The following is a 17,756-nucleotide window of genomic DNA, read 5'->3' as shown; positions in this document are numbered from 1 at the left end:
TTTCCATAGCAGTTAAAACTCAATTACTGTAGCTTTCTTAACGTCACAGGAAGACACAACGGCAAGAATATATGACACCATTTTTTTTTCTATGAACCAGTAATATACATGAAAACGTAACATTTTCAAGTGAAACTATATGCATTGAGGGATCACTTCAAAAAGTTTGGGTGTAACTGCCCCTCCTGACCCCCTAATCTCCGCCCCTGTTTCTTCCCAATGTATGTTTAATATTTTGACCACAAAATATCGTTTGTTATTGACTGATGTTTTGTAAATAATGGTTATTTGCAACTGGGGTTGGAAGAGGACGCCAAGGTAATACCTACGTAACTAATCACATATTTCTTTCTTTTTTCTTTCTTTTTTCTACAAAACGAGCAAAATTAGTGGTGTTACATAAAGAACAATAGCTGGGATAAATTACTAATATATTGTTCTAGAAAATTCCTTGATTATTGACAAAACAATCTAAGTTGGCTGTGCAATAGGGAAAGAAATTCACAAGAAACGGACATGAACGTGTCATCCGGACATCCGAATCAAACCTAGCCTATTCGATAAACATAACGAAGATATGTTCATGCACAAACAGTTAGGTGCAATGGACAACAGAGTAAGTCCCTGGGGCCCATTAACCCTGTTAATATACATAAAATCGTAGACTCGCGGTGCAATATGGTAACTGTGGGTGATTAGGGCTACTTAAAAAAATACCTGCTGCTCCTTCATTGTTTATTATATTTTCCGAATTTCTAGTAAATATACATCGTACATCAATTAGCCATTGATTCCATCCAGAAATGTTTACACATCCTCTAAGGTTGGAGAGGAAATTAAAGAAAGACGAAGTATTACGAGTGGTCTTATTTACCATTGTTGATTGAGTGAATAGGGCCATTGACTTTACTCATCACTAAATTAATATAGGTATTTGGAAAATACATTTATTTATCAAGACAGCAAATATATATGTTATCAATAGTCAAAAAAGAACAATAATGCGAAAAGAAACATTTTATTTTTCATGAATAACCTAAGTACAAAAATATTGTTGCTCTCACTGTGATACATTGGATAACAAAGTATTCATGAAATAATGAATTATCAAAGAATAATATTGTGATGAAAAAATAGGTTTCGTTTCAGGATTCAGAGTAAGTATAAAACATTAGTAGGTTAATCAGACTACAGTAGATTACAGAATAATATCGTATGAAATTATGTTGCTCGTATTAAATAATAATAATAATAATAATAATAATAATAATAATAATAATAATAATAATAATAATAATAATAATAATAATAATAATAATAATAATAATAATAAAATTACTCGAGTCTCAATAATTACACTTGAGGCTAAAGTTACGCTTGTATTTAGGAAGTAGAAACAAGCATCGTCTGCATGTGAACATCATCTCCTCTGTCTTACGCATCGTGCATGGAACCAAGCTTTACATTTCACACAAGATTTCCAATCGCCGAAGGACGAAGAATTGGGATGGTATTATGAAATACCAGAAAATGCATACTGTACATTAAGTTCTTTGTTTGCTCCTTCCCTTTTTTGACTTCCTTTCGATTTTCTAGTAGAAGATCCAGGGCTTATAGCACAGCATGGTTAATGATTGGTTTTGAAAACAATATTCTGACAATTTTACTAATCGTTGTTCCAACTCCTGCCCTTGCACATTTGTAAAATATGTTTGTCCTCCTTTCTTTACAACTGGTTTAAACTTGCCTTACTTTTAATTCTTCTCTGGAAGCACATTCTGGGAACGCCATACACCCTCGCTGCTTGTCTTTTATACCGTCTCTAACTGCCTGTAGAACCGCCTGAACAACTTCAGTCCACTTGACTTCATTGTTTCTTTCGTATCTGGTCATCTGAAATTAAACAGTAACAAAATAATTAATATCTTTTTCGTAAAGGAGTCTTAATATGTGAATATATCTTCAAAACAATATGACTACAGGCATTTAATGTATAAAATCTATAAAATATGTTACAAATATGGTGGTCCTATTTGCCCCAAATAACTAGGCCCTATTCACCCAATTTAAACATATTTTCATATTATTGGGTGGCAACCCTACTTCCATGCACTGATTGACTTTGAACAAGTGACTATTTGTTGCCCCTTAACTATCGCTCTTACATAAAAAATGTTTCATTGTTAGCAAAAATACATGCTTTATGATACACAACATTATCAACAGTGAATTTTAATTTGTAGTCAAATTCTAAAAACTTACCTTCAAGGACGTAACTTCAATATTTCATACAATGAAAACTGACAACAAACACGCATATTCCTCACGTACTAAGCTCTCCCTCCACGAGGCGTTTCAAAATCTGCATAGCAGTCCAGCGTTGCCAGATTGAATTTTCTTAGAGTGGCCCTATTCGAACGGTGGCCCTATTCACCCACATTTACCGTAGCTATTGGGTCAACACTGTTTGTTGGAAAGTCGTGGCTTATAGTTCATTCTCTTCAACATGAAACACGCTTTCCAGATGTGCTGTGTATTATGGTACATATTCACCCACATTTACCATAGCTATTGCGTCAACACTGTTTGTTGGAAAGTCATGACTTATAGTTCATTCTCTTCAACATGAAACACGCTTTCCAGATGTGCTGTGTATTATGGTACATAATGTACTGGAACAGGGAAAAGTAGAAGAATGTAGGGAAAATTATCTCCGGAAATCCCTCATCAACTTGGCCTCCTCTGGAGTGGCCCCGGGTAAAAGCACACAATCCAAGTGGATCTCGAAAAATACTATAAGGGATAAGAAATGTGTGTACCAAGTTTTGTATTGATAGAGAGAATAAGTATGAGTAGAAATCTTGTATTGGTTTAAAAGTTTTTTTCTCATATCTATTGTATTCCGCTTATCAACACAAAACTTGGTACATTCATTTCTTATCCCTTACTGTATTTTTTTTAGATACATTTGGATTCCGGGGGCACTCCAGAGGAAGCCAAAATTGATACGAGGGAATTTCCCTATTTTCCCTGTTCAAGTGCATTATGGACTCCAATACATAGCAACTCTGGAAAGCTTGCTTCGTGCTGAAGAGAATGCACTGTAAGTCATGACTTTCCAATGAACAGTATTGATGCAATAGCTATTTCCCTGGGGGTGTACATTTTTTCTGTATACTAATAGGGTAATGGGACCCATTGACTTACTTCGTTGTCCATGACACCTAATTTTTTGCGCATGAACATATCTCTGTTATGTTTATCGAATGGACTATGCTTGATTCGGATGTCTGGATGACAGGTTCATGTCCGTTCCTTGTTAAATTACAGCTTGAATCTATAAATACTTTAAAAAGTGCTTATATTTTTCAACAGCTTGCAAATAACCAAGTTTCGAAGAGCTAACGCCCGGTACATCCATTAAAGACCTCAAGAAGTTGACATAATAAGAATCTTCTGGGTTGTAGTTGTTATCTGGTCAAGCATTTCTTTTCTATTTTGTATGACAATGATGTCAGTGATGTCAAAGATGACAATCTGAATTGAAGTGCAATGCAATAAAGTATTGTTTTGAAATGTATCTGTATAAAATTTCTGTGCAGAAAACCAATAATAACTTATTTTTAATTGGGGTCTCGAAAGGAGTGCACGGTATCTCCTATAATATTTTTCACAATAATGCACAAGGGTTAATAAGAAAGGTTAATCCTAAAAATAATATTACTTCACTATGGATTTTCCATGAACAATGATATATGATGTATTGCAGAATAATTAAGGACCGTTTTTTCAAAACTCGATAGAACAAATACTGAGAAACGGAGGTATATGAGATAGTCATGCTTTTTATGCTACAAATTGAACTGTGAAATCAGAATTGACAAATCTCGAAATGTTCCACGTTTATACAGTAGAATACTAAATCATGAGAGTTTTGTCAAAACTCGATAGAGGTTATGCACAATAAGAACAAAAGTGCAATTCCTGTGAAAATATGTTTTATGCTCTATCAAGGTTTGAAAAAAAAAAAAAAAAAAGATTCTCAATTGAAGGAATTTTCGTAAATTATGAGCAAAATCAAATGAGTTATTTCTAAGAAATGAATTCGTCCTTAAATAACTCAGGCTCAACAGTAAATTACTCTTTCTGTTTTTTTATAGAAAAAATTACTGATATTGTTAGGTGTTTCTAATGAATTATTGATTTATATAAAAATATATTCCTTGCACCAGTTTTCGAGATAATATTAATTCTTATATTCACCCTCAGAAAAATTACACTTATTATCAGTAAGAAGAGCTATTGAATTGGACACATTTTGCGAAGAAATTACCTTCTACATACCACCATAGAAGGAAAGACGAAAGGAAAGCGAGGAATATGAACAAGAAGAACAACACTAATCGATAATTTGAGAAACAGGAAATAATATTGGGAGGCAAAAGAGGAAGCTGAAGATCGTAAAACGTGAAAAAGACATTTCCAAGCCTAAATCTATTTAAAAAAATCATTAGTCCTACGACCTGCCGAAATTCGGAATACTCAATAATACTAACGAGTAAGAGAAATAAAGAAAAACAATCTCTGTAAATAATCTTATGAATACACACTTTAAATTTAAAATTTAGTCAAGGTATTTTGTATAGTATGGGCTTTATGAAAACTACATAAGATCGGAACGAACCTAGAGGTTGGTATCGAGGTATATATAAGCTACGAAACGAAATTCATCGAAATCTCGAAATCGGTATTATTTTCTCATTTGAAATATGTATGTTGTTATGTAGTTTTGTCTTTGTTCCGCATTGTATTCCATCTACATTCAGATAACAGTGAGTTTGAGACAGGCTGTTGCATATTGCGACTTCTGCAAAATACAATTACCTAAAATTATTACACACTTAAGATTTTATATTAGTTCATAACAAATTGTTTAACTTACGTTGTAGTAATTAAATGCATCAACGTGTGAAGGATTTTAATTTTCTGTTCATAAAAGAGATTAAATACATAAATCTGTCACAAGAAGGTGCTCACTTCCATTACACATCTAGAGCTATATTTAAAGAAATCGAGAATATATTTCACAATACAAGGAATAAATTCAAATGTATGTTTACTGGTAACTTTGTGTGTTATGTGGAGTCTGAAACATTACTAATATTTGAATATCAAATGCCATACTAATATATCTAATTAGTGATAGAAATATAAAGAAATAAACAATTACTAATAAAGGGCCTGTGCTCGATATAAGGAAATATTTAATTTTAAGTAACTTTTCTCATTATAGTTTCATATTCTTAGGTTTATTTTTTAAATAATCATATTATTATTATTATCTTAATATTATTATCTGTATTAAGCTTAGTGTTAATTGTTTGATATGAAGATTTGTACTTCAACAGTGCCCAAGGATATTTAAATATACTGATTACTGTCATAAGTTATTTGTGATCTTTTACTTAAAAAAAATATATTTTTAAAAACGTACTCTATTATTAGTTGCAATTTTTAATATCATTTACACGAAAAGGAAGAGATGAAAATATGCAGTGATTTCACTTTGCCGCACAATTAGTTTTCCTCGACTTTACGATTTCTTTCCGTTGTAAGATATGTATATAAGCAATCATTCACACGTTACACTCAGACATTAATTCAATTCAACCATAAGAAGAAATAACGAAAAAACATGATGAAAATCTTAGTGGTAAGTTATTGTTTACTTGTATTATATACGTTTATAGAGTTTGTATTAAGAAAATACATCCACGCAATATTAGTTATCTCTTGACTTCTCTAAGGAATTTTAGGACTTCTCTCTTTCTTTTTGAATGATGAATATACAGGTACTATGTTTATCGTAATTGAAAATTATTTTTAAGAGTGAACAGTTATTACTATTTTGTTTGTATTAAATGCGGTGTTCAGAGTACTAGACATCAAGTCTTATTAAAGGAGGTACGAAGAAAGAGATATACAGTTCGAACCAAACGTGTAGGTACACTCATGTCCAAAATTATTGTCGCATACCTATAATTACCTTCTTGTAAGAATATAATTTGATAATGATTGTGCAGGGTACTTTCAATACTGATACTATGTGTATAATAGGAAATGTATATTTGTGGTAAATTTCATAGGAAAAGAATTATAAATATGAAAATTAGAATGAGTAAAACAAAATGTTGCTAAGGGGACAAAAAAAATTAATTTTCGTTTTATTGTTCTTATTTACTGCTCTTTTGACATGAAATTTGCCACACATATGTCTTTGCCCATTATATAAGTACTATCATTATAAGAAATATCTGGCGAATTCGTTATCAAATTATATTCCTACAACAACATATTTATAGACATGCGACAATAATTTTGGACATGAGTGTACATGAGAAAGTTTATACTGCTCTTTCATTAAATATGTTATTTGCAATGTTTCATCAAAAATCTTTTACACTTTGAAATTAGCTGAAGATAGAGATATCAAAGGTGAAATATGTCTATAACGAACAAAACATAAGTTGATTTCTTTGTTCACTGAACCCACCACTAAATTAGGAATTCAAAAGATTCCATGGGCGTATCCCAGGCAATATTAGCTGGAACGTTCATGATTAAGTGGAAAATAATTACTGTTAGCACACAAACTTTCTTTTTATTTTAATGTGTTCTACTAAGATCGTAAGAATGTAAGAAGTTCTACTAAGATTGACACCATTCCATAGCAAAATATCTTTGTAACTTTAATTAGATCGTTACAGGTTCCTTAGCGTTGTTAAACAAATGCATTATTTTTGTTTTGGTTTGTTCTTTTAGGCAGCGAAAAGCTTTTCTGTTATCTTTGATTTGAAATAGAATATTCATCATTTTGTTTCATAAATTTCTAACTGAAATTTATTTAAAAGTTCCCACTTTGTGAAAGCTAAATTTTGTGATACATAAGTCTTATATTTCATAATGAAGTTTAAATAAGGTAATATTAAATTTATACTAATTATGGATACCTTAAATGTAAAAAAAAAAAAAAAAAAAACACTTGTGACTAAGTGGATATTTTAAAATATACATCGGGTCAACATTAACAAACCGAAATCGTATGAGACCCCCTCCGTGAATAAGCGGTTAGCATATGCGCCTTTGGCGTGGAAGAGCCGGGTTCGATTCCCTGTGGGAGCTCATATGGTTCGGATTCCATGTTAATCAGTAGGTCCACGTCTAATATAACCTCGCTGCTGAACTGCACGTTAAACTTAAAATCAACTCAACGAAATCTTATGAACGAAGAAATTAAATAACGACTTGAAGAAGAGCATTCATGTTAGTGTTTAGTCCAAACTCTTGTCTGTATGAATTGTGTCGAAGAATTTGACACTTAAAAGTATTTGTATAACTATAACTATCTCTGTTGTACTTCAAAATTGCGAAACATGGTCGCTTAGTTTGAGGGAAGAATGCAGACTGAGGTATTCAAAAATAAAATCATAAGACGAATATTCAGACAGAAGAAAGGGGAATTTCATAACGAAACATCTTACCTAACATCTTACCTAACAGTCTTAGGTTCATTGCTTACAAAGCTTCGGTGGTCAGGTCAGGTAGCCAAAGTGCAAAAAATTACAAATGCTTTCAAATTTTAACTGAAAATTCAATTGGCATAAGACCATTACGAAAATCTGGGCAAAGATGAGGACAATATTAAGACTTCATAAAAATAGGATTACAAAGTACATACCAGCTTCAGTACGCTAAGTAAGAAGTCAAAAATTCAATGAGAAGCTTTCGTGAATGTGGCACCGGACCTCCTGGTTCTAGAGGCCATAGAGTTAGTTGATATTAAATGTTTTTATAAATAAATTCATTTCGAAAATAAAATAGATTCACTAGATGTTCACTAGATTATTATATCAACACAATGGAATTTATTGTGAAATTCTAATACTAGTCTATCGTGGAAAATATTACTAAGTATCTTATAATTTCCTGATGTTACCTTTACAATGTTTTCACTATTATGAATAGAATATAATTATACTGCTCATTAATGTTTATGACACAAAAATATTTTATATGAGGTAGAATGAATACTGCACAACGAAACGAATCATGGAATATAAAATGTGTAATTAAAATAATTCCTGTAGTACTTGTATAATAGTGTTGAAAATTACCTAAAATATTTTGTTTATACAAAATGCAAATTTCAGGGTAAACACTAGGGGAACAACTCGCACCGATATTCTTTATACCTATTATGTTAAGTGAAACAATGTTTATAAGAGGAATATTACATTTTTAAAATAAAAATTTACTATTGTTTGTTCATATTGTACAAAGCGGTTATTACGCACTAATGCTTACACTTTTCTTTCAGGTCCTTTCTGCTATTATTGCATCTACTCTTGCAATAGGCGCCATTGATTACTATGTAAGTTTACACTTTATCAATATCAAGTGTTCATTACATACTCTAAATATATTATTTTTAAATCTGTTTATATTTAATCTCTCATATTGTCAATAGGGATCATATACATCTATGGAGATATTTACTAAACACGTAGGGTAGTACCTTATATTGCCCTGAAGTTAAGAATAGAAGTTACACTTCAAGTCGACAAAACATCAATTTTTTCACTTGCTCCTTTTTCTTAAGTTTCTTTCGTTTTTACACTAATTCTAATATTATCCAGTCTAAACAAAATATTATTACTATTATTATTATATGACATATGTTTTTCTGTTAATTTTGTAGGCCTATCCTAGATACCAATTCGGCTACGCTGTAAGTGATCATTTGACTGGAGACAACAAACAACAGACTGAAGTACGAGATGGTCCTGTAGTGAAAGGCCAATATAGTTTGCTGGAACCCGATGGCAGTGTACGAGTTGTTACTTATGGAGCTGATGATATTAATGGCTTCAATGCTGTTGTCAAGAGACTAGGACCTAATCTTCATGCTGGCTACGGAGGTTATGGTTATGGAGGATATCTAGGATAATCATAATGTTCATTAATTGTTAAAGCCAATGTTTATGTTTCAACAAAATTAAATAAATTAAGTTTTACGCCAATTGGTGTTTTATTAAGATGAAATCTTCGTGTAGAGAAAAAAGATCATAATTCATGTAACACTTAAGTAGATGTTTATATAGTAACATAAACTAAACTTTAAACCTTAATCATGAAGTTATTAGATTTACTCAACTTTTATATTTTTTACAAAGTAATTAAGATGGCTCAGTTCATATTTGCTTGGATCTCATATTATTGTATATTTCCGTTAGCATATACCTACCTCTTTTAGAGAATTATCACATTATACAGAACATCAACACAACTACACAATTCGTAAAGTAAAATTCAATGGAAATGGTAAAATAAATGTCAGCCAAAATCTCCTTCTCGCGCTATAAATTGCAGGAATTTGAAAAATCGGTTTCTAAATCCCAAAAGTTTTAGAACTATTTAACCTATGCTAAAAACATACGTAAATATATTATACAAGAAACAAGTAATTACTATACGAAGTATCCAGATCTTAAAATCAGGATTAAGGAGAATGTTCAGTTATTACTCAAATTTCTCTTTGAAAATATGTTTCATAACACGGTTCACAAATATGGTAATTTATGTTTTAAACAAATACTAAAAGTAACTAACTCTTCAACGCCTAGGCCATGCTACTGCTAGAAGAATATGAAACGTCTTATTGCAATATGATTAGTATACGTGTCTTTAATGAGCGAGATCTCATTTCGATTCCCGATTGGAGACCATGTGGTGGCATCTTTTATAGCCACGGTGCTAAATATGAGACGCTAAACTTAAATCAACCAACCAAATCACAAATGTAGAATTTTGGCAAGACATTCATTTTTACAAGAAAACTGGGGTAAAATTAGAAATTTTCAAAGAGATATCTTACAGTAGGTAAATGATGATTCAAAAGTTAAGCAATAAAGAATGATTAATGAATTAATGAAGCTAAGGTAATAAAACTGTCCGTATATACTACTTATTAAAAAATAAGCAAACAAGTTGTACTAATAAGATATATACACATTAGTTTTCAGAATCTTATTATTAATTACAATTATAATAATTAAAGACTATGGACTGATGTATGATACAAAATAACTCATACTCATATTTATGTGTGGCAATTAAGTCCATATTCTTGAATCTAGGGCACAATATGTTTTGCAAAATAAACTTTTAAGATTATCAGATACCTATAGTTGATCGATACTTTGGAGTGATATATTACAAGCAATTTAAACTTATAATATATATCTTCGTGATTTCAAGAACTGGACGGTAGTATGTGGGATAATTCAGTTAATAGATATCTGTATACAGGGTGTTTCAAAACAACAGCGACAACGTTTGGATTCCTGACACCAAAATAAGACAAAAAGTATAGACCAACCTGGGTGCACAAATGCTTCCTTCCAGAGTTATAAGCTGACGAAAAAACATGAAAAATGAAATTTAAAGGACCATAGCTCCAAACCTATGGGATCTACCGTAGTCGGCTCAAAACTTCAGCTAGAAACTAATATGTGGGCTATCCAAAAATACATGTTTCAGAATATTAAGGTAGTCACGAAGCAATTTTTATAGATGGAGTTTGGCTACAGACATATAACTTGAAGTACTCTCAAACTACCTCCATAAAAATTGTGCAAGTACCACAGCATTGTGAAACTTGGATACTTTTATTGGACGTATATTAGTTCCTAAATTAAGTCTTGACCCGACTACTGTATGTTCCATACCTTTGGAGCTATGGACCTTTAAAATTCAATTTTTCATGATTCCGGAAGCCTATAACTCCGAAAGGAAACATTTGTGCACCCAGGTTAGTCTATACTTTTTGTCTTATCTTGATATCAGGAATCATCTCTCAAACGTTGTCGGTGTTCTTTTGAAACACCCTGTATATTTATTTATCTATAGATAAACATATATTATAGATGTTTCTAGGCAACATCGACAACATTTGTGAGGTGATTTCTAATACTAATAATAAGATAAGACATAAAGTATAGAGCAATGTGGGTGCAAAATATTCATGGTTATTTAATTCACGAATATACTTTTACTGGTAGAATGAAGTGATAAATTGCTGAGAACTAGCTTCAAGTTTTTACGGAGTTTCGTTCAGAAAAACACCTTTATATATTCCGGTCTCTGTCTATGTTTCCGCTCATCCATCCGGGAGACCACAACTCTCAAGAACTAGTACTAGTTGATAGATTACCATCAAATTTGATCACGATGTAGAATGTCAAAGATTGATATTATAATTGGAAATTCTAATATATATTATAATAAAAGGAAAAGATTTCCGGTATTTCGTTGAGAGATATGGAATAAAAGCGATAAAAAATAGCAAGAAGCGGATTTCTGCAATCAATTATGTGTCTCTAGTGCACATTTCATTTCCATTCTTAACATTCTACTGAAACTACAAGTAGTAGAAATTCACTAGAACTTCCGGTTTTATTGTTGATCTACACAAATTATAAAGCATAACACATAGCGAGAAGCTTTTTCTTATTAGAATCAATTTAGCGTTCTTCAAATGTGTACCATTTTACCCTCCACTTATCCCTCTCTTAACTCTCATTCAAACAGGAGAAACATAAATCAACCAGTCAGTACCAGTTTTAACGTTGTTCATTGTAGTAAATACTGTGACCTATAGCTGGACGAACTTTTCTGTAAACAATTAGGTGTCTTAACAGTGCATTCCTTCTCCATTCTGATTTCATTATTACAGCCATTCATCATCACCATCATCATAGGTATTCTGCCGTTATTGACAGGTCACTTGCCGCAACTGAGAAGTTTTGATCCTGCACGGTTTTCTGTCAGGCATCTCACCTTCACGTACGATTTTTTTCTGTTTTGATATCGTCCATAAATTGTAGTTTCATTCGAACCTTTCCTCTCTTCTTTGGTACCATACCAACTAGTTGTCCCTCGTGATACAGTTCCTTCTTACCATTTTCCCAATTAGCTCTCTTCCTCTTCTTGTGGCAAAATACAAGCGCATTTGTTTTTATTATTGATCATGATAGAATCATGATAGAATAAAAAATGGTTACTCGTATAGCGAGAGATTGTTTTCTGTAATCAACTAATCGTTTCAAGAATATAATTCATTTCCACTTTCATTCCTTAATTAGAATAAGAAGTAGTACAAGAATATTAACACATCCATTTTTATATTAATTAACAAAATTACCTTACAAACCAGTCTTTCAATTGATGTACGTATGACACTCCTACTTGTTCACATTTAGGTTTTAGCGGAATTTTAATGTTACTCAGCTGTATATCTTTATCTTCAATGAAATAAAATTTTTAAGATTTTCGTCCCACGTTTATGGCGGCTAGGCTAAAGGAGACAATGATAATTTAAAATAAATGAAATGGTGGAACGAAGAAAGTGGGAAGAAACGGGACAACCCAGAGAAAACCCACACACGCGGTGTTTGGAAAGCACAAAGTTTACTTGACGCGCGCTGGGTTCGGACCAAGACCCCACACACCAGAGGTGAACGCTCTAGCAAGTGACAAGGAATATATAACAACTTACATATTGGGTTATGTCATTAGGTCTGATATGGCGTTATATAAATGTTTATATGTTTTGTGTTGGTTAAACACAGCTATGTCGTTTACTACTTGTCTTGTCATTTTACAATATTTTCTCTCCGAGGAACTGCTACTCGTATCAATGGTAAAAAAAAGAATGCAAGTTAATATACATTAGCAGTTGGACTTTTAATGCTAATTTGAGATCGCTCAATCTAACAAAATTTGTTTTTAGCATATCCTTCCGTAAGGTGAGACAAACGACCGGAAGTTCGCTACATATATAGATATACGCATTCTAAAATTTTTGGTGATTTTGTTCGTGATCTTACTAAAAAGCAATTAAAGATTTGATTTTATGTAAATAAAATTTGTTTTATATTATGATGTGTAACTCAAGAAATCCAGATATTAAAGTGCATTATTGTGGAAGCACATTTGGCATGGAAAGTGAAAAACCGGGAAAAAGAACACGAAAATTTACAAACACGATGCAATACTCCTAAAAGCTTTGTAATTTGGGGTCGAACTAGCACTTTCTTTCACAAGAAGGAGCGTACTACATCTGGGACCTAATATTTGCCAAAAATTATAATAATTGATTCACAGTCTAACTTTTAAGACGCTGTTGTTATCAAAGCTATAAATTACAATCAAAGATATTAAAGAGTAACATTAATACATCAGAGTTTAGGTCTAGTATGCACGCTATTGTTGAACGAGCTCTTAATTTCGATTCTCGATTGGGGAACATTACATTTTGAATCTATTCCAGTGGTTTGTATTACACGTTAATCTGTAGTCCACATCTCACATTGCCAAGATGTTCAATAGGGAAAATAAACCTTAATAAATGAACCTTAAAAAAACAGTGATTGGCAATAACTATTGAACATGATGTGACCAACAGTCTTGACCTAGCTAAATATTAGAGAAACGTTGAATGCAGTCGATCTGAAGTTAATTGGGATCAATGTTGGCTTGAGGGGTACCCCTGTTGTGATTGTTATACATCATCTTGGTGCCCGTCATATCGGAATCAACTTGCATATTTTAAACGGCATCATGGTCGTGTACCATATTAAACAACATCTTCATTTGAAAATAACTCCAACGGTAAAGTTAGTTTTCCAAAATCTGCAACGGTTATGTGTGAAATGCTGTGAAATGTGCTATGCGATGAAACGAATTCAAGGATAAAGGTATAGTAGAAAACAATCTTTTCAATATTACGTCATATTACGTATTCTTTAATGACCACCAAAATAGAGAGCTAACACATCCACAAAAAATTACAATCACGTTGACGTGTTTAACATGTCCCTCGTTCTGTTGTATGCACATCCTTAGCAGTCCGACTCAGTGCTCGTGCACTCTGAGAAAGACAGTCAGTGATATTTGTTCACAGGCCGTAAAGGCCAACATACACTAGTGTATTTTCGGTCCGTAAAACATGTCGTGAATTTCGGTCCGAAACACCAGCCATACACTGACGTATTTTTCCGCCGTAGCCATAAAATTTCATGCGCTAGTCTTGTTAGCAGCTGTCAATACGTTAGTGTATGGGACCTGGCGTACATTTACGTACCGAATTTTTATACGCTGGAAAAGTCTGGCTGCTTTTAACTTCGAGCGTAAATACGGCGCGTAAAAACGGCTCATATGAAAGGGTTTTCGAGCAGCAGGTGGTCTCTTGCCCTTTCCACGTTCTCCTCCCTGGACTGGTCTTATTGTTTTCAGAAGAGAAAACCTGTTCTTGTGTTCTCCTCGCGAATCGTTGCTGAGGTTTGCTGGTAGATTCACCAGAAATCATCATTCCAATGTAGTTTCAGTCTTTCCATACAAGATACGATTTCGGCTAAACTAATATTTCCTATTGCACAAAACGAGACATTATTTCCTAATTAAAATTCATAATTAATTTTGAGTGCACAGAGAAAAAGGTATTTAAATCCAATACTTCCTAATCTGAATTCGCAAATTATGAGAGCTCCTCCGTGGCTATATAGTCAGCGTATGCGTCCTCTGTGCGGGGCGCCCTGTTCGATTCTAGGCGGAAGTTCATGCGGTTCGGGTTCTACTTCTCATATAGGCTAGCTAAACTTATCGAACCTGTTGCCTTTCGACTAGGAATTTAAGATTTAATTTAATATTTGGACATTAGTTTTTTTTCCACACAGGTAAAGGCGCATATAAAGATGAAGTCACACCTTCAGAATTACCCATGTTGTGATACTGAAATGAAATTTTTGAGTTTAACCTCCCACGATTATGCCATTTAGACTAAAGAATACAATAATTAAGGCAAGTGAATGATGATGAGAGCATTGGTGGAATGAAATTTGGGAGGAAATGAGAGTACCCTGAGAAAACCCACGGACATGATGTTGCCCACACAAACTTATTTGCATGGGAATTGAACCAGGGACCCCACGCACCAGATATAAATGCTTTAGCACTGAGCCGCTGTAGCCCTCTGTTGTGATATTAAAAAAAAGTATGACTGTCAATAGCATTTGACCAATTCTTGCCGAATTGAAAATTATCTATAAATCATATGTTGCTCCCACTATTGAGTATTGTTCTCCTATCTGGTCTATGGCCTGCCCTACTCATTTCAAAAAATAAATTCCTTAATTAATTTCTTTTTAGCCATTGTATCCTACCGAGTACCTCACCTCCGAACACTTCCAAAAAATAACGTTTTAAAAACCCTCAATATCAAACCTCCCCTAGTGAGAAACAAAATTTCTGACCTAATATTTTTGCAAAAAAAATGTAAATGGCCATATATCATATGAACAGTTGTTAAGTCAGATCAATTTTCGCGTACCCGCTAGAACAACACGGTCTAGTGATCTCTTTTACACTCGAGCGGCGAGAGTTAATATTGTCCAAAGGTCCCTTCTAAACCGAATTGTCAGTACCTATAGTCAGTTACCAGAAACTGTAGACGTTTTTGCAAGTGAGTATACTTTCAGATCATCTATAAATAAGCTATTTTTGTAATGTCGCTGTTGTCTTGTACCATCTTGACTTCAAACTGTTAGTAAATTGTTATCAAATTGTTAAAATGTTTCAGAGTAAAATGGCCTAGTGCTGTATCTGTAAGTTTAAATAGTAGTAATCCTGATCTTGAACAAGATACTATCCGATATTTCCCTGATAGCACGGAGCAAATAATTGAGTTTGAATATCGAAATTCGATTACTATTCTTGCCATTTTGACAATGTGCTGCTTGTTATTTTAAGTACTTTCTCAACTTTACAAGAATTTATAGCGAAATAGGTTCAGAAAGTAACTATTTTTTCACGCGATCTTGACATTACTCGTAAACAAAGAATTAATAAACCACGAGATATAATGTTTCTTTCTTCGTATATTGTTCCAAACCTCAGTTTGTGCAAATATTTAAATCTAATAATAATCCTATTTCACTCTTAATGCTTATATACTAAGTAAAATAGCAAATCGTTGTACAGCTTTTTTTGTGTGGTTGCTTCCCAGTCGTAAAAGTTCTGGTTCAATTCGGTACCGGCCATGTTGAATATTTTTCAACATTGTATTATATGTCATCATGATGAGGATATGTTTACGAACAATTACCTGAAAAGTGCAATAGATGTAATCCCAAAAGAGACCATAACTAAGACCAGAATTGAAAATTAAAGCCATTTACAGGAAATACACTCATAAATTTATATTAACTTTTTAAAGCATTTCTCAATCTCAGTGTTGGAAGTACTATCACACCTTCCTAGATAAATGTCAACCTAAGGTATATTGCCATAAAATATTATGTAACACTCAATACTTGTCATTTAAATAATTTATTTCACGAACAACGCAATCGTTTTACTATGTTTGTAAGTAGTATATGCATCACTATTAGGAGAATTGACATAATTGACGCAATCTGCTACTTAATAGTGTATATTTTTCATAGACATTACATATTGAACATAGTAGAAACTCATCTTTAAGACTGCGTCGTGTGGATGTTTCCATATTGCAGGCTATTAATTAAACATTTATTTATGAAATATGAACTATCACCTAAGGCGTTTTTCAGAAATTCGAAACAAATTATCCCTCAAGAGTAAATTACCCGTTGTGGATCTTTTCAGGAAGAATTAGTTATATCATATTGTCCGGTTATTAATAAACCATTTATTTATCACTCGTGACTGACTCGTGTTTGAGAAAATATCTCGAAAAAACTCACAGGCAAGAGTAAACTAACCTTTTTGTATTTTTACCACAGAAATAACTTATGCCAGATAATAAAAGTGGTAATGAAATATTAATGTACGAGAAGAATCGTTAGTCATTTTCGATAAAATCGCGTTTGTCTTTTTATTTTCATTTATCAGTGAAATTCCTTTAGTTTGGGGGATAGGAAGAAAATTTGAAAACCTTCCCTTGGAAATCTGATAAAAGTATTAAGTTTAGAAACTTATTACTCGAATTTAAAGAAAATTATACGATGTTGAGTTCGCTCTTACTACTACTCAATTGATTTGTATGCATATGTGGAAACCCTCAAGTTCGGGTGGATTTTACCCTCATGTCACATACCCGACAGCAAGAACGAATAAAAAAGTCATTAAGTTTTTAAAACATTTTTAATACAGTAAAATACTAAAGACTACATTTAAAGAAAGCATGAAAATAAACAGTGATAAACTGGCAATAAACGAAAACCAGAGTAGAACTGAATTTAACCTGACTCCGCATGCTAACACCGGGCGACGATAATTTTGTCACCTGAAAATTCTTCACGGTAATTTCGTCACCGGTAATTGTCACCAAAATATTACCATATAGGTAATTTCGTCACCGAAAATAATGTCACGATAATTTCATCACGAGTGTGTTTTAGGACATAATACAAGTACAATGAATGAACTCAAAAAAGTTTTTGAAATTGTTTTCTTTAACCCTTTCTGTAACCTGAGTTTTGGGGGTATTCTTTTAGACTTTCAGTCAAGTAGCTACTGCATCGTCCTATTTATCCTAGGATCATGGTTCGTACCTCATTCTCTTCAGAATGGAGCCGGCTTTCAAATGGTATCACTTGTATGCTCATACCATATACCAGGGAAGGGAAAAATGTGTCAAAGAGAAAATTTCGGAGGGA

General features: G+C 32.8%; 1 pseudogene; it reads left to right on the top strand.

Moving 5' to 3' along the window:
* The first annotated feature begins 604 nt into the window (after nt 1–604).
* On the top strand, nt 605–9,007 carry LOC145685579 (cuticle protein 19 pseudogene; annotated as a pseudogene).
* Nucleotides 9,008–17,756: the final 8,749 nt, after the last annotated feature.

The sequence above is a fragment of the Thermobia domestica genome, chromosome 5, assembly GCF_964235325.1.
Source record: "Thermobia domestica chromosome 5, izTheDome1.hap1.1, whole genome shotgun sequence".
NCBI lineage: Eukaryota > Metazoa > Arthropoda > Insecta > Zygentoma > Lepismatidae > Thermobia > Thermobia domestica.
Note: the sequence above shows the minus strand (reverse complement) of the source record. Positions and strands in the feature narration are given on the sequence as shown.